The sequence below is a fragment of the Hippopotamus amphibius genome, chromosome 12 (assembly GCF_030028045.1).
Source record: "Hippopotamus amphibius kiboko isolate mHipAmp2 chromosome 12, mHipAmp2.hap2, whole genome shotgun sequence".
In the NCBI taxonomy this organism is placed as follows: domain Eukaryota; kingdom Metazoa; phylum Chordata; class Mammalia; order Artiodactyla; family Hippopotamidae; genus Hippopotamus; species Hippopotamus amphibius.
In genome coordinates, this window is record NC_080197.1 from 2,361,639 (window position 1) to 2,389,279 (window position 27,641).

A 27,641-nucleotide genomic window follows, 5' to 3' on the forward strand; every position below is an offset into this window, starting at 1 on the left:
TTGTAGTTTTCTTTATATAAATCTTATACATATTTTGCTAGATTTATACAAAAGTATTTCATTTTGGGGGAGTGTTAATGTAAAGGGTATTTTGTTTTTAATTTCAGGTTCTACTTGTTCAATGTTGGTATGCAGAATAACAGTTGACTTTGTACGGTAACCTTGTATCTTGCAACCTTGCATTAATTGCTTATTAGTTCCAGGAGATTTTTTTTTTGTTTGCTTTGTTTTGCTTTTGGTCAGTTCTTTCAGATTTTCTTCATAGATGATCATGTCATCTGTGAACAAAGACAGTTTAATGTCTTCCTTTCCAATCTGTGTATGTTTTATTTCCTTTTCTTTGAAATGCATGAAATTGCATTAACAGGGACTTCCAGTACAATGTTGAAAAGAAGTGGTGGGAGAGGATATCTTTGTCTTGTATCAGACCTTTGGGGGAAATCTTCAATTTTCTTACCATTAAGTACAATATTAGCTTTTTTTGTAGATATTCTTTATCAAGTTGAGAAAGTTCTACTCTATTTCTAGTTTGCTGAGATTTTTCTTTTTTATCACTAATGGATGTTGGATTTCATTGAATGCTTTTTCTGCATCTATTTATACGACCACGTGATTTTCCTTCATTGGTCTGTTGACGTGACAGATTACATTTTTGACATTTGAAATATTGAACCAGCCTTGCGTACATGGGATAAATCCCACTTGGACATCATGTATAATTCTTTTTATTCTCTTTTGGATTTTATTAGCTAATATTTTGTTGAGGACTGTTGCATGTATGTTTTTGAGAAATATTGGTCTGTAGTTTTCTTTTCTTGTAAAGTCTTTGTCTAGTTTTGGTATTATAGTAACGCTTTCCTCATAGAATGAGGTAGGAAGCATTCCCTTTGCTTCTAAAGTCTGAAAGAGATAATAGAGATTTGGCATTTTTTCTTCCTTAAACGTTTGATAGAAATCACCAGTGAGCCTGTCAGGGCTGGGTGCTTTCTGTTTTGAAAGGTTATTATTTATTTAATTTCTTTAGTAGATACAGCTCTATTCAGATAGTTCATTTCTTCTTGTGTGCGTTTCAGCAAATGGCACCTTTCAAGGAATTGGTCCATTTCATCTAGGTTATCCAACTTGTGGGCACAGAGTTGTTGATAATATTCCTTGATTAGCCTTATAATTTCCATGGTATCTGCAGTGATGTTCTCTTTTTTCTGATATTAGTAATTTGCGTCCTCTCTCTTTTTCTTAGTATGACTAGAGGCTTATTGATTTTTTTTTTTGATCTTTTCAAAGTGTCAGCTTTTTGTTTCACTGATTTTCTCTGTTGGTTTCCTGTTTTTAATTTCATTGGTTTCTGCACTAATTCTTTTTTTCTTCTGCTTACTTTGGATTTACTTTTTTCCCCTTCTTTTTTAGTTTCTTAAAGTGGAAACTTTGATTACTGGATTTTAGATCTTTCTTTTTTTTCTATTATATGCAATCAACACTATAAGAACTGCCTTTGGTGACTTCCACAAATTTAGGTAAGTTGTGTTTATATTTTCCTTTAGCTAAAAAAATTTTTTTAAATTTCTCTTAAGTTTTCTTCTTTGACCCACGTGCTATTTAAAAACGTGTTGTTTAATTTCCACATACTCTGAGATTTTCCAGTTATCTTTCTGTTATGGATTTTGAGTTTAGTATGTAGTAATCTGGAAGTAGACATTGTATCATTTCTGTTCTTTTAGGTTTGTTAAGGAGTGTGTTATGGCCCAGAATGTGGTCTGTCTTGGTGAATGTCTATGTGAGCTTCAGAAAAATGTGTATCCTTTGATCATTGGATGAAGTTGTCTATAGGTGTCAATTATATCCAGTTGATTGATGGTGCTATTGGGCTCAGCTGTGTCCTCACTGATTTTCTGCCTGTTCGATCTGTCCATTTCCAAGAGAGGGGTGTTGAAGTTGCCAATTATGACAGTGGGTTTATCTGTTTCTCCTTGCAGTTCTATCGGTCTTTTGCCTCATGTAGTTTGATGCCCTGTTGTTAGGCCCGTACTTGTTAAAAATGGTTATGTTTTCCCAGAAAACTGACCCCTTTATCATTGTGTAAGACCCTTCTTTATCCCTGATAACTTTTCTTGCTTTGAACTCTGCTCTGTCTGCAATTGTGTAGTGACTCCTGCTTTCTTTTCATTAGTATTGGCGTGGTATATCTTTCTCCATCCATTCACTTTTAATACGTGCGTGTCTTTATATTTGAAGTGAATTTCTTGTAAACAGCCTACAGTTGGAGCTTGTTTATTGATGCACTCTGACAATCTCTGTCTTTAATTGGTGTGTTTAGGCCATTGACATTCAAAGTGATTGTTGAGATAGTTGGATTAATAGCTACCGTATTCATTACTGTTTTCTATTTGTTGCCTTGGTTGTTTGTTCCTATTTTTGCTTCTACTCTTTTCATGCCTTTTGTGGTCTTAATTGAGCATTTAGTATTATTCCATTTTCTCTTATTTCTTAGCATATCAGTTATACATCTTTTTAAAAAAAAATTTTTTTGTACTTGCCCTAGAATTTTCAGTGTACATTTACCACCAATCAGAGTACACTTTCAAAGAACACTGTACCTCTTCCCGCATAGCGTATCTTATGATAACAAAATAATTCTAATTCCTTTCTCTTATTCTTGGTATCACGCTGTTATTCATTTCACTTATATATAAACACACATATGCCCATGTATTATATATATAAGCAAACATAATCAAATACATTTTTGCCATTTTTATTTTGAATAATCTGTTATCTCTCAGATCAAAGGAGAATTGGAAAAATCAGTTTTTCTTTTACCTTCACTTATCCCGTCTTCAATGCTCTTCTTTCTTTATGTAGATTTGAGTTTCTGACCTATATTATTTTCCTTCTCTCTGAAGAACTTCTTTAATATTTCTTACAAGGCAGGTCTACTGGCACAAATGCCCTCAATTTTTGTTTGACTGGGAAAGTCTTTCTTTCTCCTTCGCTTTTGAAGAATAATTTCACAGGTTGCAGAATTCTAGTCTGGTGGGGATATTTTTCTCTCAACACTTTAAATATTTCACTCCATTCTCTTCTTGATTGAATTGTTTCTGTGGGGAAGTCAGAAGTAATTCTAATCTTTAATCCTCCATAGGTGAGGTGTTTTTTCCTCTGGCTCCTTCAGGATTTTTTCTTTTCTTTCTTTCTTTTTTTTATAAAGCACATTTGCTTTTCTAATTTCTTTGTTTAATTAATTAATTAATTAATTTTATTGGCTGTGTTGGGTCTTTTTTGCTGTGCGTGGGCTTTCTTTAGTTGCGGTGAGTGGGGGCTTGTCTTCATTGTGGTGCTCGGGGCTCCTCATTGCCATGGCTTCTCTTGTTGCGGGGCACAGGCTCTAGGCAGGTGGGCCTCAGTAGTTGCAGCACATGGGCTCAATAGTTGTGGCTCACGGGCTATAAAGCGCAGGCTCAATAGTTGTGGTGCACGGGCTTAGTTGCTCGCGGCATGTGGGATCTTCCTGGAGCAGGGCTCGAACCCGTGTCCCCTGCATTGGCAGGCAATTCTTAACCACTGCACCACCTAGGAAGCCCAGGATTTTTTCTTAATCTTTGATTTTCTGTAGTTGGATGATTTTGTGCCATGTGTAGTTTTTTCTGGTATTTATCCTGCTTGGTGTTCTCCGAGCTTCCTGGCTCTGTGATTTGAGGGCTGACATTAATTTGAAGAAATTCTCAGTTGTTATTGATTTGAATATTTCTTCTGTTCGTTTCTTTCTTGCTTCTCTTTCTGGTATTCCCATTATGTGTATGTTACACCTTTTGGAGTTGTCTCACAGTCCTTGGATATTCTGTTTCTTTTCCCCCAATCTTTCTTCTTTTTGCTTTTTAGTTTTGGAGGTTTCTATTGAGAAATCCTCAGTCTCAGAGATTCTTTCTTCAGTTGTGTTCAGCCTACTAATAAGACTGTGAAAGGCACTCTTCATTTGTGTTAGTATTTTTTATCTCAAGGATTTCTTTTCAGTTCTTTCTCAGGATTCCTCTATCCATCTCTCTGCTCACATAGCCCATGTGTTCTTGCATGGCATCTACTTCATCATTAGAGCCCTTAGTGTGTTTCCATAGTTGATTGAAATTCTGGGTCTGATAATTCCAATATTCTTGCCTTGTCTGGGCTGATGCTTGGTCTCTTCAAATTGTGTTTTTTCCCTTTTGGTGTGCTTGTAATTTGTTCCTGATAGCCGTACATGATGTTCTGGGTAAAAAGAACTGCTGTAAATAGACCTTTAGTCACGTGGTGAGGAGTGGTGGGGGGGAGGGTCCTGTAGATTGTGATTGGGTCTCTGTCTTTCATGAGCTTATGTCTCTAGACTGTGAACTTCAGTGTTTCTCAGCTTTTTCTCCCCTTTATGGAGGGAAAGGGGCAGGATGACGAGAACAGACTGGAGGTGGGTATTTACCTTCTCCGGGTCGTTTAGGCTCTGATAACCCAGCAGGTTAGGCTCTGGAGGCTCTGGTTAACTAGTTTACCATTAAACTAGTTAAGAAGGACAGAGTGCTTCCCTTTCCCCTCGTCCTGCTGGAAGCCTGAGGGATTTTTCTCTGATATTTGCTGTGGGAGCCTGACCGAGCTCTGGGGGGTACATCTCACGATATTGTGGGGCTCCACGAGTGGGCCCCCTTGGGGTTTCTAGCACTCAGCATTGGCCACGCCGGGCTCCCACGACCCATCAGTGACAGTTCAGGGTCTCCTGCTCCGTGGTGCTGTGACTCTCTGTTCCTCTGCCTCTGCAATCTTGGGGCAGCATTTGTCTGTGTCTCCCTTTTTTAGGAGCCAAGTCGAATTGTTGGTGTTTTAGTCTGTTCAGTTTTTCACTTGTTATTGTGAAGTGGTGACTTCCAAGGTCCTTCCATGTAGGACTGGAAAGTAGCCAGTTCTTTGTTTGTAAATATTTCCCCCTAGTAAACGCCTGTAAAGCTGGACCTTTGGCTCTGAGCACCACCAGGACAGATCCCGGGGGCCCAGCTGGGCCGCGTTCCCTTTGCCTGTTACTTACTGCTCACTGTGAGTGACCATCCCTGTCTGTGGCTGCCCCCCCCCCGCCCCCGCCTGGGCTTCCTCTGCTTTCTGCCCCACGTGAAATATCTGTAGTCACCCTGTGCGTGCACTCAATAACGCCCCCACCTTCCAGGGGAGCAAACCGAGCCTCAGTGAGGTACTGACACGTCAACGTCACCGGGACAGCAAGCTGTCATCTGGAGTTCAAGCCAGGCTCTGTATGAGCCCCCGCTGCCTGCTTTCCTGCAGTGGCTGCTGGAGGGGTGTGGGGGCCTCACAGCCGCCAGCGGCCAGCAGAACAGACCTGCCAACAGGGCTCCTGATCCCGCTTCTGGGAAGGCTAGGGTGAAATTATCAGGGCTATTTTTAATGTGGCATTTTATCATCTAGTCTACAGAGGGGTACGTACGCAAGTTTCCAGAGTAACAATTTAGATGTCTTGTTTGGAATTAATATCTTGCGGCTCTTAAAGCCCTTGAAAAAATTGAATATTAGTCAGGTATTTAGTTGCTAAGAAACGGTGCAGAAGCAGCAGCCCTATCTAGAGGAGACGGTGGAAATGCTGCTCACCGGGGGGTTTGAAACGCTTGGTTTGTGGAGAGCACAGCTCCACCCCCAGCCACCAGGGCGCTTTCTAAATGAAGAAGGTGCCTCTGATCCTTATCATGGCCCCTCATTTCTACATCCAGCCCCCAAAGAATGAAGCCCAAGCCCAGACATGCTTGTGTTGCAGGAAGGAAGCCCTGGGAGAGGAAGGGCTCGGGGAGGAGGGGTCTTTGCTCAATGTGTACCGTGCTCCCCTTCAGCCTCCCCTCGCCTCCGGGTTGGACCGGCTGCTAGACCTGCATGTCATAACCTCACTCCCGGCTGCAGTTGGATGGACCATGGTGTGGACACATGACCTGAGTGGGGACAATCAGATTCTGTGTCCTGGGAATTTTGACCTGGGTTCGAGAGACTCTTGTGTGGTGCTGCTTCAGGGCAGACAGACAGGACCTCGGGGTACAGGGCTTCTGTGCACACGGCCATTGGCGCAGGAAGCAGGGAGGAGACGGGAGCAAACCTAGGTGTGCAGGAGCCCAGAGCGGCAGGTGATGGTGTGGTCCCCGCCAGCGCCCGCACCTTGCACCCGGGCCCTCTGGGACACGGGGGGCCTTGTCGTGAGCTCTCTTCTCCTGGCTTACGCAAGCTCAAGATGTTTCCTATTTCTTGCAACCACAAAATCCTAATTAATCTCCATCCGTTATTGAAGTACGCTCAGAAACTCACTGCCATCTCCGACGTCCTCCCTGGGGATGTGCGGAGTCTCTTTTTCAACCACCCCAAGTCTTAAGTCCTGGATTCGCGGCCTTGATGCTGCAGCCCTTCAGGGGTTTCTCCAAAATCCAGGTTGATCCCCTCCTACTTCTCCTTCCTTGGCACACCAACCTCGGCCTCCCCATAAGAGCCTGGGGTGACAGGAGATACTCACAGCCTCGCCGCAGACGGGATGCCCGCTCTGCTTCAGGAATGCACTGATGATAACTCGGAGTGTTCTGAGTGCAGGGGAGTTGAGTGAGGGAGCTTCCTGGGGTCTGCGTCCCAGTTCCATTATTCACAAGGCTTGTGGCGCGGGGCCCATTATGTAATCTTTTGAAGCCTCACTTTCCATCTCTGTAAATGGAGGAAAATAATGCTCTCTGGTCTTGAGGTTGAAAGGAGGTCTACTGCTGGGAGCTGAACTGAGTTACCCCCCACCCAGTGCATATGTTGGGGTCCTCGCCTCTAGGATCACAGAATGTGTCTCTATTTGAAGAGAGGGTCCTTATAGAGATAATCAAGTTAAAATGCCATCACTAGGGTAGACGCTAAAACAATATATTCTTATCGAAAGGGGGGGAGTTGGGCGGAGGTGTCACACAGGGAGAAGGGGGAACGCCCCGCGGAGATGCAGGGGGGACCAGGAGATGCAGGTACAAGTGGAAGGACAGCAAAGATGCCAGCAGAGCAGCAGGAAGTGGGGGAGCGGCCTGGAGCAGGCACCCCTCACGGGCCCGCACACACCGCGAGCCGCTACACGTTCCTGCTGTAATTTCTGCCAGCATTGCCCTCTTTCCTCCTGCCCTGAACATCACGGTCGCAGCCAGAACCCTGTGGGGAGTCTCTCCTCTGCTTCCTGGGGAAGGCGTCCGAGGAGCCCGGCAAGTCTCAGGCTGCTGCGGCAGAGGAGGCTGAGCCCGGAGCCACGTGGGGCCCCCGACTTAGCTCAGCGTGTTTCTGGAGGGTCCCCGTGTGCCCCTCTCTGCACTGCACCTACATGATGACTGAATCCCTACCTGTGACTCATAGGGGAGAGTCTGGGCCAAAGTCAAAAGGATGAGAAGAGGGGTCCCGGGGGACGAGCACGGGTCACCTTTGGAGGCTGCGGGGCGAGAGGTGACGGGATTGCAGAGAGAAGCCGACCCTCTGAGAACCTGGTGACCAAAGAGAAATGTAGACAAACAGCAAAGCCTCGGCTGGTCCTGGGATTTATTTTTTTTTGGCCAGTGACGCTTAGCTGTCCAGCCCTCCCAAAGTTCGGGGCACCCGTGGGGGTGATCCCTGCAGGAAGAGCCCACCCCCCACTCAGACAGGAGTTTGAGGGTCCACGGCGAGAAGGCCAGGGAAGAGAGGCAGCCAGTGGGTGCACGGGGTGGCGGGGGCCCGGGTACCGCTTTTCAATGCTGTGGGCCACGCACCCCCCCAGCCTGAGGTCAGGGCAGCTGGTGCAGCCTCTCGGGTTGCTTGCATCTCGGCTCGCGTCTCCTGGCTGACAAGCGAGAGACAGGGAGCTCAGCTTTGCCGCGGTCCTGCCACCGTCTCTGTCCCCGGGGCCAGGGAGGGTCAGCCGAGTGTCTCTGTGCCAGCCTGGACGTGAGCGCTGTCACGGCAGCCACCGCAGTTTCCCTGCGGTCCATGAAGCCTGAGTCATCGTGCGCTCGGCCCTGCACGCGCCAGAGAGAGAAGGAAGGCCACGCTGACAAGGGCACTGGAGCGAGGGGGTGTCTCTCCGGCCCCTGTGGCCTCCACGGGCTTTCCTTTGCAAAGCTGTCACTGGGGACACCTGGGCTGGAGGGACGTGCCCTGGAGGCTGTCCTGCGCTGCTGCCTCTCCCCGTTCCCAGACAGCATCCAGAGGAAATGGTCCCCTCCTCCGATCTCCCGGTTCCCTCCTCCCATCCCTTTAGCTCACAGCCGCTGTTTTCCAACGCATGGCAGTGCATCAAATTGTGAGCAGGTTAATGATGCTTTGTGAAAATGTTTTGCATTCCAGAGACTCAAAGCCACCATCATGCAGGCCGTTCCCATGGAGACGGTGTAAACAAAGTGGCTTTCCTGGTGATCACTCCCATGGTGGCATACTGGGGGGTAAGGCTCCACGATCAAGCAGTGAGGCAGCGGGACAGAGTAAACTCATATCCGCCTTCTCCCGACCAATTGGGTGGTCCTGAGCAGCTTACTAACAGTTTCTGTTTTTGAAAACTTGCTGGAGAGAAGACTCGCGGATATTCTAAACCCCAAAATATTCTCCATCCTCTGAAAAAACAAAAATGAGTACAACTGTTTCAAGATATTCATTCTCCTGGTTGCTAAGACAAAGAAATCCTAAATCCTTGCATTAGAAACAAAAAACAAAAAACTTTCAGTGAGGAAAACAATAAATTCCCTGAATAATGTGCTTCTCCCTGCCACGGAGAGCTATACATCTTGATATTCCCAGAGATGGAATCTCCATTAAGCAGGGAGAGGACCAGAGGCTTCTCTCTGGTCAGTGTGGTCCAGTGAATATTGGTTCCCAAAGATGTCCACGTCCAAATTCATGGAACCTGTGGCTATGTCACCTGACTTGGAAAAGGGTCTTTGCAGAGGCGATCACGTTAAGGACCTTGAGATGGGAGCAGATCCTGGATTATCTGGTGGCCTTGATGTAATCCTAGGATCTTTATAAGCGGGAGGCAGGAGGGTCAGAGTCAGAGGGACAGATGGGAAGATGCTGCGTGCTGGCCTTAAGATGAAGCGTCTGTGAGTCGAGGGATGGGGTGCCCCTAGAAGCTGGAAGAGGCACACAAGAGGATTCTCCCCTGGAGCCTCCAACAGGATGCAGCCCTGCCTGCCTCACTTTGATCTGGGGCTTCTGACTTCCAGAACTGGGAGCAGGTAAGTTTGTGTTGTTCTAAGGAGGCTGGTTATAAGTTCTTACAGCAGCACAGGAAATGGACACTGGCGTTCCGCGTGTACTCCCCACATTTCCCTCCAGTCCTGTCTGCTCTTCCCTCCAAAAATACAGCAGGACGAGTTAGGGCTGAGGGCAAGGAGGCAGAGGGCAGCAGGCAGTGACCCTCGTGGGTGACAGCATCCTCTTCCCCCACTGGCTTCCTCACTCTTAGTTGCACACTTCGCCACATGACGGGCTAGGCGTTTGGGGCTGGGCTGCAGCTTTCCCAGAAGCGTGGGAGCTCCATGGGCGCAGACACTCTGTGCAGGGTGCCCCACCCCCGCCTTGGGCACACCTGCGGACACAGAGTAACCCCAATAGATATTTGTTGGTGGAGTGAAGGACTTCTGCTGGACCCAGGCTCTTGGCCACATCGGGTCAGTCATTTGCTTGCATCCAGATCAAAATGAAACAAAAGGAATACGGTAAAACAGTGCCAGTGTGCCCCCCGAACCCGGGAAGCCAGGCTCCCACCCGCCCCCTTCTCACTCCTACGGCCCAGGACAGCGGGATGTGCTGCTCTGGGGAAAGTGCTTTCCTGCAGGTGTCCTGGCTGAATCCAACATCCTAAACATTTTCATTAAGGGCGTTCTTTAAGGTATGCATTATCACCCTGGGTAGCAAGTGCCAGGCTGCTGGGAGTGAATTACTGTGGCTAGCACCTGAGCTCTCACGGGATTGCAGAGGTCCTGCGTACGATTCAAACCATTTCAGGCACTCGGAGAGAACTGAGCCTTTTGGAATCATCCAGGGCTGTCCACAGGATGAGACTGTGCTGTGATGTGAGGGACCGTGACCTGCCCCGCGGGTGATGGCATGGCATCATCTATGTCCTGGATCAAACCAGACCTGAAACTCACCTGCTTTAAGCCAAGACCTTGCTTTTGTTCCACTCCACATAGAGTATCTAAAACAATGTGGCATTCAGCTTCTGCACTTTATGGTGAGGAGAGTTCAAGTATCCTTCCCAAAGTCTAACTCCATAAATGGTTGGCAGAAGTTTGCCCCCACAGGCTGTTGCTAGAATCAGGGCTCCAACTCCACCTATGCCTCTTCCTCTTACACGTCACTGTAGAATTTACAGATGTAAACTTAACACAAGGAAGAGATTGCCTCAGACGGGACACCCTGCCTTGTTAGGCAGTGAGTTCCAGGTCCACAGAGGCATTAAAGTAGGGGGCGACCCATGGCCCCAGCCTGTGTCCTCTGCCTGGAGAATTACCTTCCCAATTTTGCCTCCAGAAAATTAGCCTTTAATTAGCCCCAGTCCCCTCGGGAATAATAGGAAGGGGACCGAGCTCTGAGCATTATGGGTAATTTCTCCACTTTTCACAGCATCACCTGCCTGGGTTTTGTTAGTCTTCACGGGTTTCCTGCTGTTTGGCAGGAAAGGAAGTTCCTGGGCTTAGGGCAGGGCTGGGGGGGTCCACCCCATTCCCCCCCTCCCCCGCCTATTTGAGACAAAGGAACCTCAGGGCTGTGAGTGCAGGTGCATTGCTTTTGAGTTTTCAAAAGGCAGTTGCTTTCTTGGCTTCCTTTTTCCCTAATTGGAAGCGATCCACATCCCCGTCATGCAGGTGGGTGCAGGTGAGCCTGGGTGCCTCAGCGGGGCACATTCTGAGCCCCTCACCTCTGTGTTTTGGGGGACAGCCTCCTCCCTCTCTTGGGGTCCCAGAGTGTAGGTTTTTCCTCCCAAGTTCATTCTGCAAAAACAAAACCCTGGAGAAACTGCCGGACCACACGTGAGACCCCAATGATTCAGGTGTCTGTTTGTAGAGTGGATTTTCTCACACCTGCAAACAGGAGAAGCCAGGCGGGGTGGGAGGTGGTGGAGATGTCTCAGACAAGTCATTTCATGAGCACATTTGGGGAGAAAGTGCAGCTTTCTCAGGCTCTCAAAGCCCCACTTTCCTTTCCTTTCCTTTAAAAAGAGACTGACAGTAGCATAGACATATATATACTACCAACTGTAAAATAGCCAGCGGGAAGTTGCTGCATAACAAAGGGAGATCAACTCCATGATGGGTGATGCCTTAGAGGGCCGGGACAGGGAGGGTGGGGGGGAGTCGCGGGAGGGAGGGAATATGGGGATATGTGTATAAATACAGCTGTTTGACTTTGGTGTACCTCAAAAACTGGTACAAGAGTGTAAAGCAATTATATTCCAATAAAGAGCTTAAAAAAAATGGACCATAAACTTAAACGTAAAATGTAAACCTTAAAACTTCTAGAAAGCACAGGAAAACATCTAAGTGACTTTCGGTTTGACAATGACTTTTTAGATAAACACCAGAGCATAATCTGTGAAAGGAAATATTAAGTTGGATTTCATGAGCATTAAAAGCCTTTGCTCTGTGAAAAACTCTGTTCAACGGGGATATCAGCTCGATGATGCGTGATGACTTAGAGGGCTGGGATAGAGGGGGTGGGAGGGAGTCGCGGGATGGAGGGGATATGGAGATGTATGTATAAATATAGCCGATTCATTTTGTTGTACAGCAAAAACTGGCACAACAGTGTAAAGGAATTATATTCCAATAAAGAGCTTAAAAAAATAAAAATAAAAAGAGACTGACAGCAGAAGCCAATCCATAAGGTGGTTGTTAGGCTCTGGTGCAATAGACCAGGGGAAGCTCTTGGAAAAGCCCCTGGTGTGGGCCAGGCACCCAACAAATAATAGCATTAATCTTAATTTTCAGTTGCTTTATTATTATTCAAATGAGTTTTGAAACAAAGTCTTTGGAATTTCAGCTGCAGGAAGAACAAAATCTCAAGGACCCAAACTATTTCCAAAGTGCTCTTTCCTTTTGTTTTCCAGCCCAGAGCTGGGGATGCTGGAGGCGTTAGCGTGGATGGGCTCCTCCTGAAGTGTTTGCCAATATCCGCGGCCCCAGCCATCTGGCTCCGGCTGCTCTTGGACTGCACCCCACTTGCTGGAGCTGCTCACGTGCAGGGAGGGATGCTGCCCTCTGGAGATCCCAGGGCAATTAGCAGCCCATGCAGCAGCCTTGCAGAGCTGCACGCAGGGCCAGCCGCGTTCCTGGGGGGCTCTGCAAGCAAAGGCCAGGGCGACCAAGAGGCCCAGGAGCATCTTAAAGGGCAGAAAATCTAAGGGCAGTGTGACCATTGAAAACAGCGGAAGCTTGGCAGCCTGGATTGAAATACTTCTGGAAAGTTGTTTGTTGGTTTGGGAAGAGTTCCAGGAGCCGGAATCGTCTGGATCGGGTAGCAGAAGATGGCTAAGAGCATGCGTGTATCCTTTCATCCAGCAAACATGTACTGAGCTCTGCTCTCTCCCAGGGCCGTCAACACCCAGTGAGCAGCGAGGAAATTCACTTGCCTTAACAGGACTTTTGGACAGTGATCAGAGTGAATACTGAAATATAGATAATGTTGGATGTTGCACAAAAAGCCATGCTCCCGTGGAAAGGAGAGCCAAACGGCTTCCTCGGTGCCCTCCCCCGGGGCATCCTTACAGCAGGTGACCTTGTTTCCTTATTTGTGAACAAGGGGGTGATGGAGGAACAGCCTGGTGGAGTCCCGTGAGGGGTGGCGGGGATGACGGACGCCCTGCACACGCGGACACTCATGCGTAGCTGGTTATCACCCCGTTGTAGGGACAGCCACCGCGCCTGTTTTCTGTCCCTGCCACAGAGACGCATGTGCACGCACACAGGCAATGCATTTTGCTTGGAATAATCGTAGAGTAACGAAGCGTGGTGTTTTCTCGGCAGCGGGGGTGGGGGCACCACCTAACCAAGTCTGCTATTTTTGCATCTGTGGGTGCATCTGGCGGGCCGTTCTAAATACATCCGGCCTCTCGACCTTGGCTCCAGGGGAGGGACCCACTTGCCTCACTTCACAGCTTCAGGTGGGGGTGACACGTCTCAGGCTCCCCAGTGTTGGGGGGCATCTCCCCAATGTTTTGAAGATACAGACCCAGGTGCAACCTGGCTGGTGTGGGCTGAGGACACGGTGGAGGCAAACACAGTGGTTACTTTTGAAAATCGTAACTCGGACGGGGTGGTTTTATCATTATCCAATTAGTGTTTCCCCGTCCCCAGGAAAGCGCATGTATAACCCCAGATTTTAAACGAGGAAGTGCATTATTTTGCTCCTGCGAGCACCCACCTCCGTATGCCCATGTCTCCAAAGATTCCGCTTCACTGAGCTTTCCTGGCAACCCGTCACTTCTCAGATCCTGCAGGCTCCCCAGAGGGACCCTTGCAGGTCGCTGCTTAAATGAGGAGAAAATTGGTTATAAATCAACTTAATTTTCAAAGATATTAATCCAAGGAGAACCCAATTTTGTATGAGATGGTGGTTCCATGAAGAAGTTACCTGAACATGTAAGAACTCAACAGAGATGCGTCTCTTAAGCGGGAGTCAGAGAAACCGTTTACATTGTGCCATGATTACACGTTTTTAAATGTTTCTCCAAATTCACTCCCTTCTTGGTTTTCTGTTTTTTCATCAATTTGGCATAATGAGGAAATACTGCAGGCTGGAGGAAAACGGCAGAAGCAGCGTTTATGTGTTTCAAAAGCTCAGAGCATCTCTGACCCTCTGCTCCCTCCTTCCATCCACTGGGTGGAGACCCTCATTCCCGGGATTGGGGGACTCTGGGAAGAGGGCGTGTTACGGGTCGCTTCATGCTATGGGGTCATTTCAGTGTGTTCTCTAGCCTCTGACCTAACCCTCCAGTGGGGTGGGGGGAGACGGAGCCGCCTGGGTTCCTCCTCTCGGGGGCAGAGAGGGGACCTGGAGCCCGTGGACGGATGGGTAGATGGACGGACGGCCCTGTCCCTGGGGGGTGGGGGGCGGGGAAGATGGCTCCTGAGGCTGGAAACCACATGTAGTGGGAAAGTGAAAAGCAGGTCTGGGGAATGATCAGTGAACTAAGGTTTTACCTGAGTTTGAAATTTGTTATTTATGCCCATGGAATTCCAAGATGTGATCTGGTGCCCTTGGGCCAAAGAAGGCGTCTGTTCTGAGCTCCCTGGCATGTTACTAGTCTTTGCATTGCACAGCCTTTAGTGTTGAATTTGCAACATTTTCTTTTATTTGCTTGTACAAATATGACATTCTAATTAAAAAAGAAATTCATGTTTTTATGTACATTTGGGAAAATAACGGAAATTACTGAGAAGAAAACTGAAGTCTCCAGTCATCCCAGCATTCCTGTGCGCCTCCTTTCAATATCTCCACCAGCTTTTGGGTTATTGGTGTGGGAATGTGTGTGTGTACAATGCAAAACTGAGTCAGTCCTTCATTTGCAAATTTCTCTCTTGCTTTTTTTCTTACATCCACGTAGCACAAGCGTTTCCCGTGTTCTTGAATGAGAATGGACTCACAAATTGTGTCGTGTTCCTTCATGTGGCTGTTGCATCATTATTTCTTTTTTCTTTTTTTTCACAACTGATCTCTATTGTAGGATGTTTCTGCTCTCTGAACGCTTTCATTGTAATTAGCCTTGTTGCAATGCCAATCCTTGCACCTGAGGCCCTGGCCATGTCCTTTGGGTAAATCAGTGGTCTTTCAAATGGAGTGATACTGCCTGTGCCTCTGGTGTCTGGGACTGGGCGCCGGGAAACTCGGCCAAACCCCCTGCTCAGGTAGACCCTCACCCCCCTTTCAGTGGGGCTGGGCCCACGGCTGAGCTCACCTGTGAGGCTGGTCAGGAGAAGAGGGTTTGTGAAAGGCTCAGGCTACCTTTGATTCCAGGCACTCTGAACAGGATGAGCGTGGTGCTGGCTTCCGATGAACAGGCGCTTTTTCAGAGATGTAAGAATAGAGCAGGACTGGCACCATCAATTTCCAGCTGAAAGGAAAACAGATGATCCAAAGTAAAACCCTCATCATTGACAATGTTAGTGTTTTCTTTTCCAGCTTTGTGGTGTGTCCGGCTGGTCAGACTGAGAGGGGTTTCAGGAAAATCACAGCGAAATCACTCAAAGGCCATTATGGAGAGGCAGACTCTCAGAGCTGCCACGCGGTGAGCCCAGCTCCAGGCCGCCTGGCTCTGCCGTGTGTGACACCCACACCTGGCAGACCTGCTGGAGGGACCCTGGCCACTTGAGGTCAGATAAGGGAGATAGCGGGGAGAACTTGACCCCGAACCTCTAGGGCAGAGGATCTTGGTAGAACTGGTGCCGTTTCTGGGAGGTGAGAAGGATGCTTCCCCAGGACAAGATGGGCTGGTGAGAAGCAGCTGATGTCACAAGGACAGGGCCCTTCTGTTTGGGGTCCGTTGCAAGTGGCTCAGGGAAAAGGTGAATTTAGAGTAAAGACGGAAGGTGACGTCGGGGAACCCAAGAATCGGAAGATGCCGGGAACGCACGAGGGAATACGGCTAGGAGGGGGTCCCTCGGGAACCCTGGGTCTCTGCCTCTCTTTTCCGCTTGCCACTGTTTCCCTTTGCTTCTCTGGGTGTGTGGGAGTGTGTGGAACTTCCTTCATGTTTTCTTCCTTACCTGCCATCACACTGAGCTGCTGTCAGAAGGACGGCTCTCCCTCCGCCTCAGTTATGAGTCCTACACAGGGACTCGCTGACGGAATCCTCTTGGGTGGGGCGACCACGCTGCTTCTGTCCCCTACGGCCAAGTCCACAGAGCTGGCCCCTCCGGCTCCTCTAATCTCTTTAGACTATTATGCTCCCCAGGTCTGAACGGCATGACGCATGGGAGTCTCCAAGAAACCTGAGACGTGCTGGCCTTGGTCGACCACTGGTCCCCAAGTTCACTGTTCTCAAATATCTACGGCGAGAGTGGAAGGTGCAGACCTCGGCAGCCCTAGGGTTTCCAAACCCACAGGACGGATGTGAGTGTCAGCGGCCAGGGCGTCACGGCTCCAGCTGCGATGGTGCTGCTTCACTTCCAACTGAGCCGAAAACGCTGTCCCCCAGGCCCCTGCTCCCCTCCCCCGCTTGTCCCTCCACCGGCAACGGCCCTTTGAACACGTCAGCACACAGGGATGTTGGTCACACAGAAGGTATCATTAAGGGCGATTGAAAATCAAACCGCCATTTCATTAATGGACCCATTATCAGGAAATACAGTGTTATTTGAATACTTGCCTGTGGTTACTATAGATACTCCTCTCCTTGGTTGCACTTCAAACAAATCGTCGGCATTGCATTTCCTGGGCTTTGTGCACCCCTGAGTGTTCTTTGATAGATGTAATTATCCCAGGTATGCTAGATGATCTTTATTTGAATGCTTCGAATTGATGAGAACGGCTGCAAATGCAGGTTGTAGAGGGGAGAAAAGAACAGTGTAATTCGTATCCTACCAGGTATTATTATTCCTTAAAAAAATTAAAACAAGCGGGTCCATTACCAGCTCCCTGCTCTCACCTGGAATGAGCTTCGGGGAGGGGACCAGGCTCAGCTTCCCCCGGGACATTCCAGGAGTCACAACCCCCGAACAGGGTGCCCAGTGCCCTGGGAACAGCTGTGCCGCTGCTGAGTGTGAGACAGAAGCAAAATGCCCGCAGGAGGAGGGGCTGCAGCTGTGCAGAGCTGGGCTCATGCAGGTATTGATGGAATAAACGACTTCTTCACGTTCTCTCTTTCCAGGTCTGCCGAGAATAGGAGAGTAAGCGTCCGGCCCAGAGATGCAGGTGACGAGGTCCCTGCAGTGATGGGGCAGAGGACGTTGTCAGCTCAGCCTGTCCCCGGGGTCTGCCTCTGACCTGTCTGTGTGGCTTGAACACCCCCCTCTTGGGCCCCTGCCCTCTTGCCCTGGGTGGGAAAGCTGGGCCCACAACATGGGGGGCACAAGGAGGTGGCTTTCTCCCTTTTGGGGTTTTACAGTCAACGCCACCTGGTCCACAAAGGAGCCAGTTCCTCGGCTCAGGCGTGGTCCCCAGAGGTGACAGCTGGTTCTAATGGGAGGTGGGAGGAGCCCCACCACGCCCACCAGAGCCACTTCTGGCCTGGGGGAGCAGAAGAGTGGGGCTAAAGGTGTGGTGTCGGCCTCTCTCCCTCACGCCCTCCGGAGAGCACAGGGAGGACCTTGCATGCCTAGGCATCATGCTAAACACTGATACCCAAAGTTTAGTGTAAATTACTGCCTCATTCCAAGATGAGGGGGCCTGCCACCAGCCCTAGTTCTGGGCTGCCTGGAATCCCTGCTGAGATCTGACATCAGCATCTCCTCTCTTCTCTGAGTTCAGGAGGTCACGTTGGTGGCTGGTCACTTTGATGGTAGAGGTATTTACACCATAGTGATTGGCAAAAGCTACCAGTCAGAGCTTAACTCTTGTGCCCCAGAAATCTGGTGGTTAAACATTTGCCAACACCCCCTTGGAGCTATAAGGAGGTATGGAACTAATATTCTGGACACCTGCTAAGGCAGGCACCGTGCTTGCTCCTCACAAATTGTTTCCTTCAATCCCAACACTGGCTTCAGTCTGAGAGGCAGATATTAATGTCCCAGCTTTTCAGATGAGGACGCTGAGGCTTGGGGGAGTGTGGTGACCTCGGGGTTGCAGGTAGGACAAGTCAGGGATTCAGGGAAGGTCTGGGGTCTTAGTGCTGGGTGTCCCCTCATGGAGATGGGGAGGAGGGGACCCTGGGGTGTGATTGTCTGCCTCAGTCCTTGGGGGCACGTTGAGATGTGCCCCATCTTCCCTGGAGCATCTTCCATCGTCTCAAGGTTCTAAAGGGAAGGGCTCTCCCCATCTGCCCACAGTAGCACCTGGTATTACGTCATTTAGAAGCTGCCATGCAGTACACAGCTTTGTGTATCAATGCTCTTGGCCTATGGATGTCCACCTACAGCAAAATTTTCTTTCTCTCACTTTTTTTTAACATGCTGAGGTTGATCTTTTTTATAAAAATTTTTTTGGAGTATGGTTGATTTACAATGTTGTATTAGTTTCAGGTGTACAGCAAAGTGAATCAGTTATACGTATATGTATGTCCACTCTTTTTTAGATTCTTTTCCCATATAGGTCATTACAGAGTACTGAGTAGCGTTCCCTGTGCTATACAACAGGTCCTTATTAGTCACCTATTTTATATATAGGAGTGTGTGTATGTCCATCCCAATCTCCCAATGTATCCCTTCCCCTGCCCTTACCCCCTGGTAACCACAAGTTTGTTTTCTACATCTGTGACTCTCTTTCTGTTTTGTAGAGAAGTTCATCTGTACTCTTTTTAAAGATTCCACATATAAGTGACATCATATGTTTTCTCTGAAGGATCAGATAGCAAATATTTTCGGTTTTGAAGGCCAGAGGTCTGTCTCAACTACTCCACTCTGCCATCCAGTGTGAAAACAGCCACGGATGTAAAGGGGCGGGTATGGCCACTTTCCAGTAAAAGTTACCATCTGCAAAAACAGATACAACTTCAGGGCAGCTCAAGTTTGCTGCTTTGAAGTTTGCCTGCAGGCTGTAGATGATGGAATCCTGCTTTAGACAAAAATGTAACGAACCAAAATTTACAAGTAGATATGGCAGCCGTGGAGTTCAATAAAGTTTCTATTTTTTTTTCATTTTAAATGAAGACGAGGGATCTGTACACAATTTTCTCTTGAAATTTCTTCCCCCCTCAACGAAATACCAAGAGCAGTGATGCTGAAGTGACATCACCTCTAACCTACACAATCGATTGGGAACTTTTCAATCTTTTATTCTGCAAATCTGTCCTTCGTGCCTGTGCTGTGCTGAGCGCCACGCTTGGCCCAGGAATGGGAGAGCAAACCTGACTTCAGAGCAGAGGCTGCAGTGGCGTGAGGATGCGGGTTGACTGTGCGAGAGGCTGATGCAGGTGGACGTGCTCCCTGTGTGGACGCGGAGTCTACCCTGCTGACGGGAAGCAAAGACACGGGGATACCCATCCACTGGAGCAGTGCTGGCTCCCTGGCTCCACTTGGGGTTCTGTCCACGGGACCTGGTGCAGCTTTTCCCTTTGTCTTTCTCTCTCCGTGTAATCACAGTGCCTCCTGATAATCTTCATCCCTCTCTCTGTATGTTTGGGCTATAGCGGGAGGCTTCCGTTTTACGGTTTGGATCCCAACCAGAGAACCCCACCTGGAACAAGGCACCTGTGGCAGAGACCTTTCATCCAAACTGCACTAAGCACATAATAGCTGCTCATCAGTTTCTTTGCAAGGAATGATGGATATTGACTAAGCATCATTAGGATCTGGAAACAGTCATAAAATGCCTGTCCCAAGCCCACCGCTCCCCGAATGTCACACACCATGTCACGGCCTTTTTATTGTATCTCCCAGTAGAAAACGAACCCCACGGTGTGACTGCTGTGACAACGGGGCTGGTGGCATCTCATGGGGGTCGCAGACTGGTGGTGGCGGGGGTCATGTTTTGTTTCCCTCCAGCCAGTTCAGGGACCATTTCATGCAAGTTGTAAACCAGGTGCTCATGTTTGGCCAAAGCATTTTAAAGCATTTCAAAAAATTATCCATCTCTAGCAGATAATTCTCTAGCAGACACGTCAGAATGGGTGGTGTAGGGTCTAGTTAGACTGTGCGCAGGACGGCGGATGGTCTGAACTTCTGCAGCAGGGCACAGAGAAAGGAGGTGACGTGACGTTCAGAGCAGAGTCTCTGGCTGGATCCAGAGTAAAATTGATGTCTGGGAGGTGAGTTTGGGGGAGACCAAGCTGGCGGCTTTCAGAGTCAGAGAACGTGCAGGGAAGACGGATTAGCAGCTGTGCCTTGGCATCCGACGGTTGTTTCTTTAGGGAAGGACTGAAAGTGACACCTTCTGTCTCTTCTCGTGGCATCTGCTGTGCTCTCCTCTCACGGAACAGGGTGGGGGCCTGAGAAGGCAGGTGAATTTGGTCTTCCCAGAGGCTCCTGAAGTTCTGGCCAAACTGATCACCTAGGTTGGCTGGTCTTAGCCCTCATTTCCAAAACGGTGCTGGGATTCTGTCTTTGAAAAGGCCAAGCCCGGTGTCTCCCCAACTCTGTCAACGGCGCTGCTGCTGGACTTGATCAGTTTCCCTCCTACCCAGCCGCCTCTCTGCAGCCCCAGCGCCCCTGCCCGCTCTCCCTCAAGCTGCTGCAAAGCTGCCCGTCAGCATCCTTGGCTCCAAACTGCCCTTCATGCCACGGGCAGGCGGTTCCTTCAAAGCATGAACTTGGGTCACATCACTCCCTTTCCTGAAACTCCTCCTGGTGCCCCCAGTGGATGGGACTCTCATGGACTGGCCTTGGTACCCTCCCAGCATCATCATCTTTCCCTCCTCTCCCCCTCTTGAAACCTCAGCCCCAGGGGACTGGGTTCCTTGTGGCGTCCTGACAGCACCGCCTTTGTATTCCTCCTGGGCCCATGCAGTGGAGCATCCCCCCATCTCCTCCTCTGGGGCTCTCCTGCCAGGCTCACTTCTGACATCCCTTCCCTTCACCAGGAAGCCTTCCCCTGGTCCAGTGGCCAGGGAAGGAGCCCCTGCTCTGTCCCCATGGTGCCCCAACTCTCATCCACCTTGGAGACCCTGTGCCCACGCTTCCTCCTTGCCTATAGCCACCTGTGCCAGCCTGTGCATCTCTGTCCAGGGCCCTCCCTGCGCTGCACAGTCTCTGCCTCAGTGCCCAGCAGGCTGAGTGCCAGAGAACCAGAGCCACCCGGGTGCGGCCCTCGATCCATCCATCTTAGGAGACCATGTAGAAATACTCCAGCTGCCTCTGCCCTTGGGAAGGATGGCTCCGAGGTTCAGGGTCCTTGCCAGATTCCATGGTCCCAGTGGGACTCACTCCAAGTCCCATGGTGGCAGCTGCCTTAATGACACACCTGGATTGACTTCCTTCCTGCTGGGATTTCCTGGGTCCCCCTCCCAAATAAACGTCTGGCCCTGAATCCTTGCCTCAGGCTCTGCTTCTAGGGGAACCTAAGTGAAGACAGGGACCCTCGTCAGGCTGTTGTGGTTCCTGCTCTGAACTCACTGGGTGGGCAAGCTCCTAGGGGCTCCAGGATGTCTTCCTGCCAGGCCCACTGCTGCATCCCTGGTCCAGAGCATCCCTCCCGGCACACGGCACAGCTCCAGTCAGTGCAAATGAAGGAGGGCACACGTGCTCATTTCACTGTTCAGCCAACCAGAAAACAGAAGGATGTTGGTTGGCCTGGGTGGGGTGGGGGAGGGCTGGTTTGGGGCTCAAATGTGCCTAATTATTTGACTATCAGAGAAAGAATGGACGGTCGTTGCTGAAGACACTGTTCTTCTCTCTCTCTTTACGGCCATGTGTGATGTGTTAAGCTTTTCACGGGACTTACAAACCGGTGGGGCCACATGGGGGATGGGGGAGAGGTGGACACTTGTCTTTAAAACACATGTGCGATCTTGACCCTTCTCTTGTTGAGAGCAATTCACAAGCTCCTTGGCATTTGAGATCCCTGACAGAAATATAGCCCTGTAGCCGTTATTCCTCTGACTTTAATTAAATTGAGTGTGCTACCTCACTTGCAAGATAAGCCAAAAAAAAAAAAAAAAAAGAGAGAGAGAGAGAGAGAGCAAAACTATGAGATGCCCTTGCTTCTTTCTGCTTTAGATCTGCATTGTGAGCATTTTTTAAAAAGGGAAAAAATTTAGATTATTTATTGACTGAAATCTGGTACAACTTTCTTCCTTTATTAATAATTATCCTTATTACTATAGAAACAGTACAGAAACAAACAGAAATTACCCGCAATTTTCTCTTGTCAAAGTTCGCTCAGAAGATTGGGCCGCTGAAGTGAATCCCCAGGAATACTTGAAAAATTATATAATTATCTACAAAGCATACTAATGTTGCCAAAGCAAAAGGCTTTTCATTTCTCTTGCCATCTTTGACCTCTGAGCACAAATAATCCCAGAGAGAGGCTGCAGCCACTTTCTCGTTAATGGATATGGGTAACTGATGTGAGATTTGAGGCTATTTCTGGCAATTTCAGATAATTAATTATCTGAACTAGGAAAGAGTGATATCTTGTAAAGGATGGATAGGCGGACAAAACTGCAGCAGAGAGATGATATTTGAAGTCTGCTCAGCTTAGGGGAAATGGTCATGGGACCAGAGGAAAGGGCCCCCAAATGCAGAAGTGTTTGCCCCTCCTGTTCTTGGGAAGTTGGCTGGAGGAACTGGGGAGAAGGGTCTCTATGGCTGACGGCTGGTCCAGGTGACCTCTCCCTGGAAGGAAAGTTAAAGAATGTAATCTGGGTTGTGTTGATACGATGAGGACAGCAACCGCCATGGATACAGGGCCTGTCGGCAGGTTCAGGCTTCACGGGAGGCACCACGGTGGGTGAAGGCCGTCGTCGCAGGGGCAGAGAAATGCAAGGATCTGCCGAAGCTAGTTCAGCTTGATCAAAAGTGGCTGTCCTGTTAGGTGTGATTAGGAAGTTTCGCTCCACGTCACACAATGTTCTCACTCACGTCATATCCTCATTCTGGATCGTTGTGAAATCTGGTAAATCTTTTGCCACTTTTCCTTCAAATAGGAACTATAAGCTTTGGGAGAACTTTCTGAAGACCAGCTTCTGGCTCCCTGAGTTTCTCTCTGACGACCCCTGTGCTTCTAGGACTAGTAACTGGCACCTAGTGTGTTATTTATATCACGTTAGCACGTCTCACGCCGGTCCGGTCTCTTTAGCCCTCTGACGGCTTTATGAGTTGCCTCTTTTTCTCAGAAGTTCTAGAAGGCACTGGTCAATGACCAAGGGCTGCTTTAGCAACTTGGATGTGCAAGTTTGGGGAAATTTGGACCCCCAAACAAGGGAATCAGTATATTTTAATTGGTATTACCAACTTCCTGGGAGAAATATTTTCCTTTCAAAAGAAGAAAAAACACCCCCGGAGGAGTTTCAGGAACTTCATCCCACACTCTTCTGCAGACCCTGGAGGCCGCCAGCTCCCGCCCAGCTGCCGGAGTCACTTTCCATTGACTGAATCTTTTACAATAAATAGTTTGGACAAGTCGGAGAGGAAGTTAATTTATCCTCCTGCTGGAATATTTCTTTAGACCAGGGGTCTCTTTTTCTTTCACTCGCCAAGAAATTGGAAGGGGCAGAGAGGGCGCTTCCTGACGGGCCACGGATGTTGGCTGTTTTGTACCCTAGAGACAGAAGAGCCAGGGCACTGGGGACCTCGGTGCCCGTGCACCTCGCCGCTGCCTGCCATGATGTGGAAGGCAGTCTCTGTGTTATCTTCTGTTTCTTCACTGGCTGGAAATCCCCGGAGCTTAGTGGGATGAGTGAGGGAAATGAGGGGGGAAGAGCAGGGGCTGGGGTGGGGGCAGGGTCTATCTTCCCCGGAGCAGCAGGAGTTTCCCTGTTTGCACTCAGGATGTCGCTGGCCTCAGGGGACGGGAGCAGTGCTGTCTTGGTGGCTGGTGAGACATCAGGGCCCTGAGCCTTCCGCCCTGGCCACCGTGGTCCCCACGTGCTCCTGCCTGCAGATAACCCTCGACTTGAATTTCATCTCTGGGTGTCATCAGCAGTGTGGCCTTTGGCCAGTCAGTGAAACTCTGCGAGCCTTCCTCCTCTCAGCTGATGAACGGGAAGCCCACCGCCCAAGGGCTCTGTGACGGCAGATGAGACCACGCAGGTGACTGGCTGGAGCACAGCCTTGGCCCGAAGGAGGTGAACAGCGGTGTGAGTCATCGTTCTTCCCCGTCATTCCAGGTCTGAACAGGTCGGGAGCCCTCAGTCAGTGTGAGATGTCGCGGTTGCCAGTGATCCCTAGTTCCCTGCATCACGCACAGGACTTGTGGGGTGGCGGTATTTCTTTCAGGAGGTGCGATGGGGGAGCTGGGCTTGCCCCGCACTCGGCCATCACCGTGGCAGCACTGTGCTCCAGAGTGTAATTTACTTCTTGCCTTTTTCTCCTTTCTTTCCTTCTTTTATTCATTTTTTATTTCTTCCCTTTTTTTTTTTTGTTAAAAAAAAAACAACTCTGCTGCAGCTTTCCTTTTCACCAGATAAAAGAACAGGGAACCAAACCAAAAGTGAAGCAGTGGGAATGGATTTGTTCAATTTTTCAGACTTGTATCTTTGTAAACTACCTGGGCATCAAACACAGATATTAACATATAAAAGGTGCATCAGTGAGGATTATTTTATCACCTTCAAATACACTATTAGAGGAGAAAAAATCCAAAACAGTCAGCAGACACATTGGCCCAGTTGTCAGATGCATGCTTGGGGGGTTTGGAGGGCAGGGGTTGAGGGCTGGCACACGTGCCAGAGTTGATGTCACCGACATGTAAAGACCTGTGAACGAACACCAGAGCACTTGAGTACACCGGAATTTAGGGAGATACAATGAAAACAGAAGTGGATATCATTTCATACAGATCAGACTTGCAAAATGCAAAAAAAAAAAGTCCGAGAGTTCCACGCGATGGCAAGGATGGGGTGGGGGCAGGAAGTCACTCAGTAGAGGGGGGTTCGTTCCTGGGAGAGCAATCTGCAATTTGAGAACACCTAGGAACACAGGAGAAACAGGAGCCTATACTGAGCAATTCCACACCTAGTACCTGCGCCTTATGCCTGTCCATCTGGAGAACGCCTGAGGCTGTCCACTCTGGTTTGTTAGTAAGAGGGAAATAGTGGGGAAAACAAAATATTCATCCTCGGGAGGCGGCCAAGTCTGGACTACCAGACAGCAGTCGATGTGAACAGACTGGACTGCGTATAGCGTCATGGATGGGTGTAAAAACAGTACTCTACTGAAAAGCTCATGATACAGATTCCTATAGTACAATACACTTTGTGTAAATTACAACATACATATATATACACGCACACACACACACACACTATCTAAAAGATGTGGGCGTCAACATAATTCTATTATAGCTTCAATGAGCTTAGCTTAATTGAAAAAAAAAATAAAAAATGGGAATGGGGTGGGGGATGTTTTAATATCAAACTGGGCCGACCCCAGTCTTTCTGCAAGCTTGATGACATTGCCAACACCTCCCTTTCGACAAGCTGAAATTAGCCAAAGCTGTGACCCCCCCCTCTGTGTATAAGAACCAGCGGGTCATGAAACGGGAAGCATTTATTGGGAATCCTTCATGAGCCCAGCACTCCCTTGGGCTTCCTGGAGGAAAAAAACCAGCTCACACATCGTTGTTGCCCTTAGGAGTCACAGATTCGCCCCAAACGTTCGTGCGTGAGCCAGTATACCAGCAGTTTGGTGGCGGCTTGTTTGTAACCAGGATGGAGAAGGAGGAAGGGCTGTGGGCGTGGCTTTTGGCACAGGCAGGGGGTGCAATCTGAGTGTAGGATGCAAACTCCGAAGCCAAGAGGAAGTCAAAAGCCGGTGAGGAAGAACCTTCTCTCTTTAGTGACTGAAGAGGCTCAGAAGTGAGGGGTGTGGAATTAATGTTGACACAGAGCAGGCTTCAAGTGGAGTGGGAAGGCTGGTTAAATAATAATAAAACACTAACTGCATGGGAAGATCCATTTGTGTATTGGTTTCTGAAATGAAAGATGTGGACTGCCTCGCCTGTAATTGCTGTCAGGCTTTAAGCAACCCTCTTTTCAGAACTCTCCTTTTCATGCAGCCGTGAAAATTGTTACCAAGCAACAAAGCAGGTCTGGAGTGGTGAGAACTCAGAAACGATGGACGTGGAGCCCTTCCAGCCGGCGGCCGCCTGGAGACGTCAGCAGCTCTGTGTGGGGTGGGGCGGGCGTGATGCTCAGGGTGGGGCGGGGGGGGGGCGGGGGGGGCAGGAGGTTAAAAATAAATAAATGAACAGGTGCATCCTCGAACTCCACAGCGCAGCTCTGTGCTTTTGTGCTGCAAAATGAAGGCAAGAAAGGGTGGGAATGCGTCGCTTTACCCCTGATGGTCCATTTCAACCTTGGCCACCAGAAGCAGAAGGGAAGTCCCGCCTCAGGACTCCCTGGAGGCCTGTGAACAGGGCGACATGAAACCCCCACCAAGCCCAGCAATGAACAGGCCATCGGGGGCCTTGCCCCCCTCAGGCTCCCTGAACGGTGCCTGCAAAAAGGATCGGTCCAGTCCCAACAGCACCAGCTGTTTTCCTCCAGCTCCCTGCTGCGACCTGGCCGTCTCTGCGCCTGGAGGTCCTCGGAGGCCTGAAGCAGCTCCTGTTCAGCCCTGGCTGGTGCCCATTTGGGGGAGTTTGAGGGATGTAATTCCCTCCGGCTAGAAATTCTGCTCTGATTTTTGCACTTCCTGGTCTGATTCTTGGTCACCGGGTGCCGTCCTCAGGAACAATTGTTTCTTCCGACTTGAATTACTCATCTTCTGCCTTCATGTTTGTTTTTTTTAAGGAGACAGGGCTCAGTTTTTGAGGCCTCTTCACTGCTTCAGAAGGATGAAGGTCTCTGGGCCATTTTTTGCCTTCCCTAGGCCAAAAATGAGGCACAGAAATCGCTAATCACAAGTGGACATCCTCAGGTGAGACTCTACAAGCCGCCGAGGGCTGCATTTTTGGCCATGACGGGTCTCTTGGGGCTTCTCGGGGGTCCCTCCTGTAGCTCTGTGTCTCACGTGACATCCAGAGACTACCCAGAGTTTAATTCTGTAACTTTGCCCACAGGAACGTAAAATCCTGACTTGTAGGGTCAGCACCCAGGCTTTCAAAGAGGAACTGGGCCCTTGTCAGTGACTTGTCCGAGAGTTATGGACACATTAGGGTTAATTCCTACCATCCAGTCATTGACCCATTTATCATCTCTCAAACCACTAGCAGTGCCTTCATTTCTTAAAGATGGAGATGGCAGCTGAGATCTGAGCCTCCACTGACATGCCAGGCATCTGGGATACACAGATCCAGTCTAAGCCTGAATTCAAGTTGGGGAAAACAGACCCTAAGCCCACAGGGTGGTACAAGTGCTCTGAAGGAGCACAGTGCGGTGATGGTGGCCCTAAGCTCTTGGGTCCGCATCCAGGAGAAACTCTCAGACAAGCCTCTCTGAGCAGAGCCGTGGCTGCAGCGAGTGGGGAACCTTTCGGTGAGAGAGTGGGGAGTGCAAAGGCCCTGGGGTCGGAGGCCGGGTGGTGCATCTGGAAACAGCAAGAGGGAGAGCGTGGCTGGATCAGTGCTTCAGGGGAGACAGAGGAAGGGCCAGGACAGTCATGGGGTCAGGGCGGGCAGGGCCCCGCAGGCCAGGAGGAGACTCTGGCTCAGCTCGGGGCCCACTGGGAGCTCCGGGTGAGATGTGAGCAGAGGGTTAACAGGCTGGAGCAAAGGACTTATGCCCCCAAAGGGCGGCGCCATCGAACGGAGGCTCTACCCTGCGGCCTGCGTGGCAGAACCAGTGCCCTGGCAGGCGGCCCGGCCATAAGGCTGGCTTCCCCGTTAGGGCCCAGGGCTCACTGGACTTTACAGACAAGACACAGTTTAATCTCCTTGAAAATCAGCAGAAACACAGGAGCATGTTC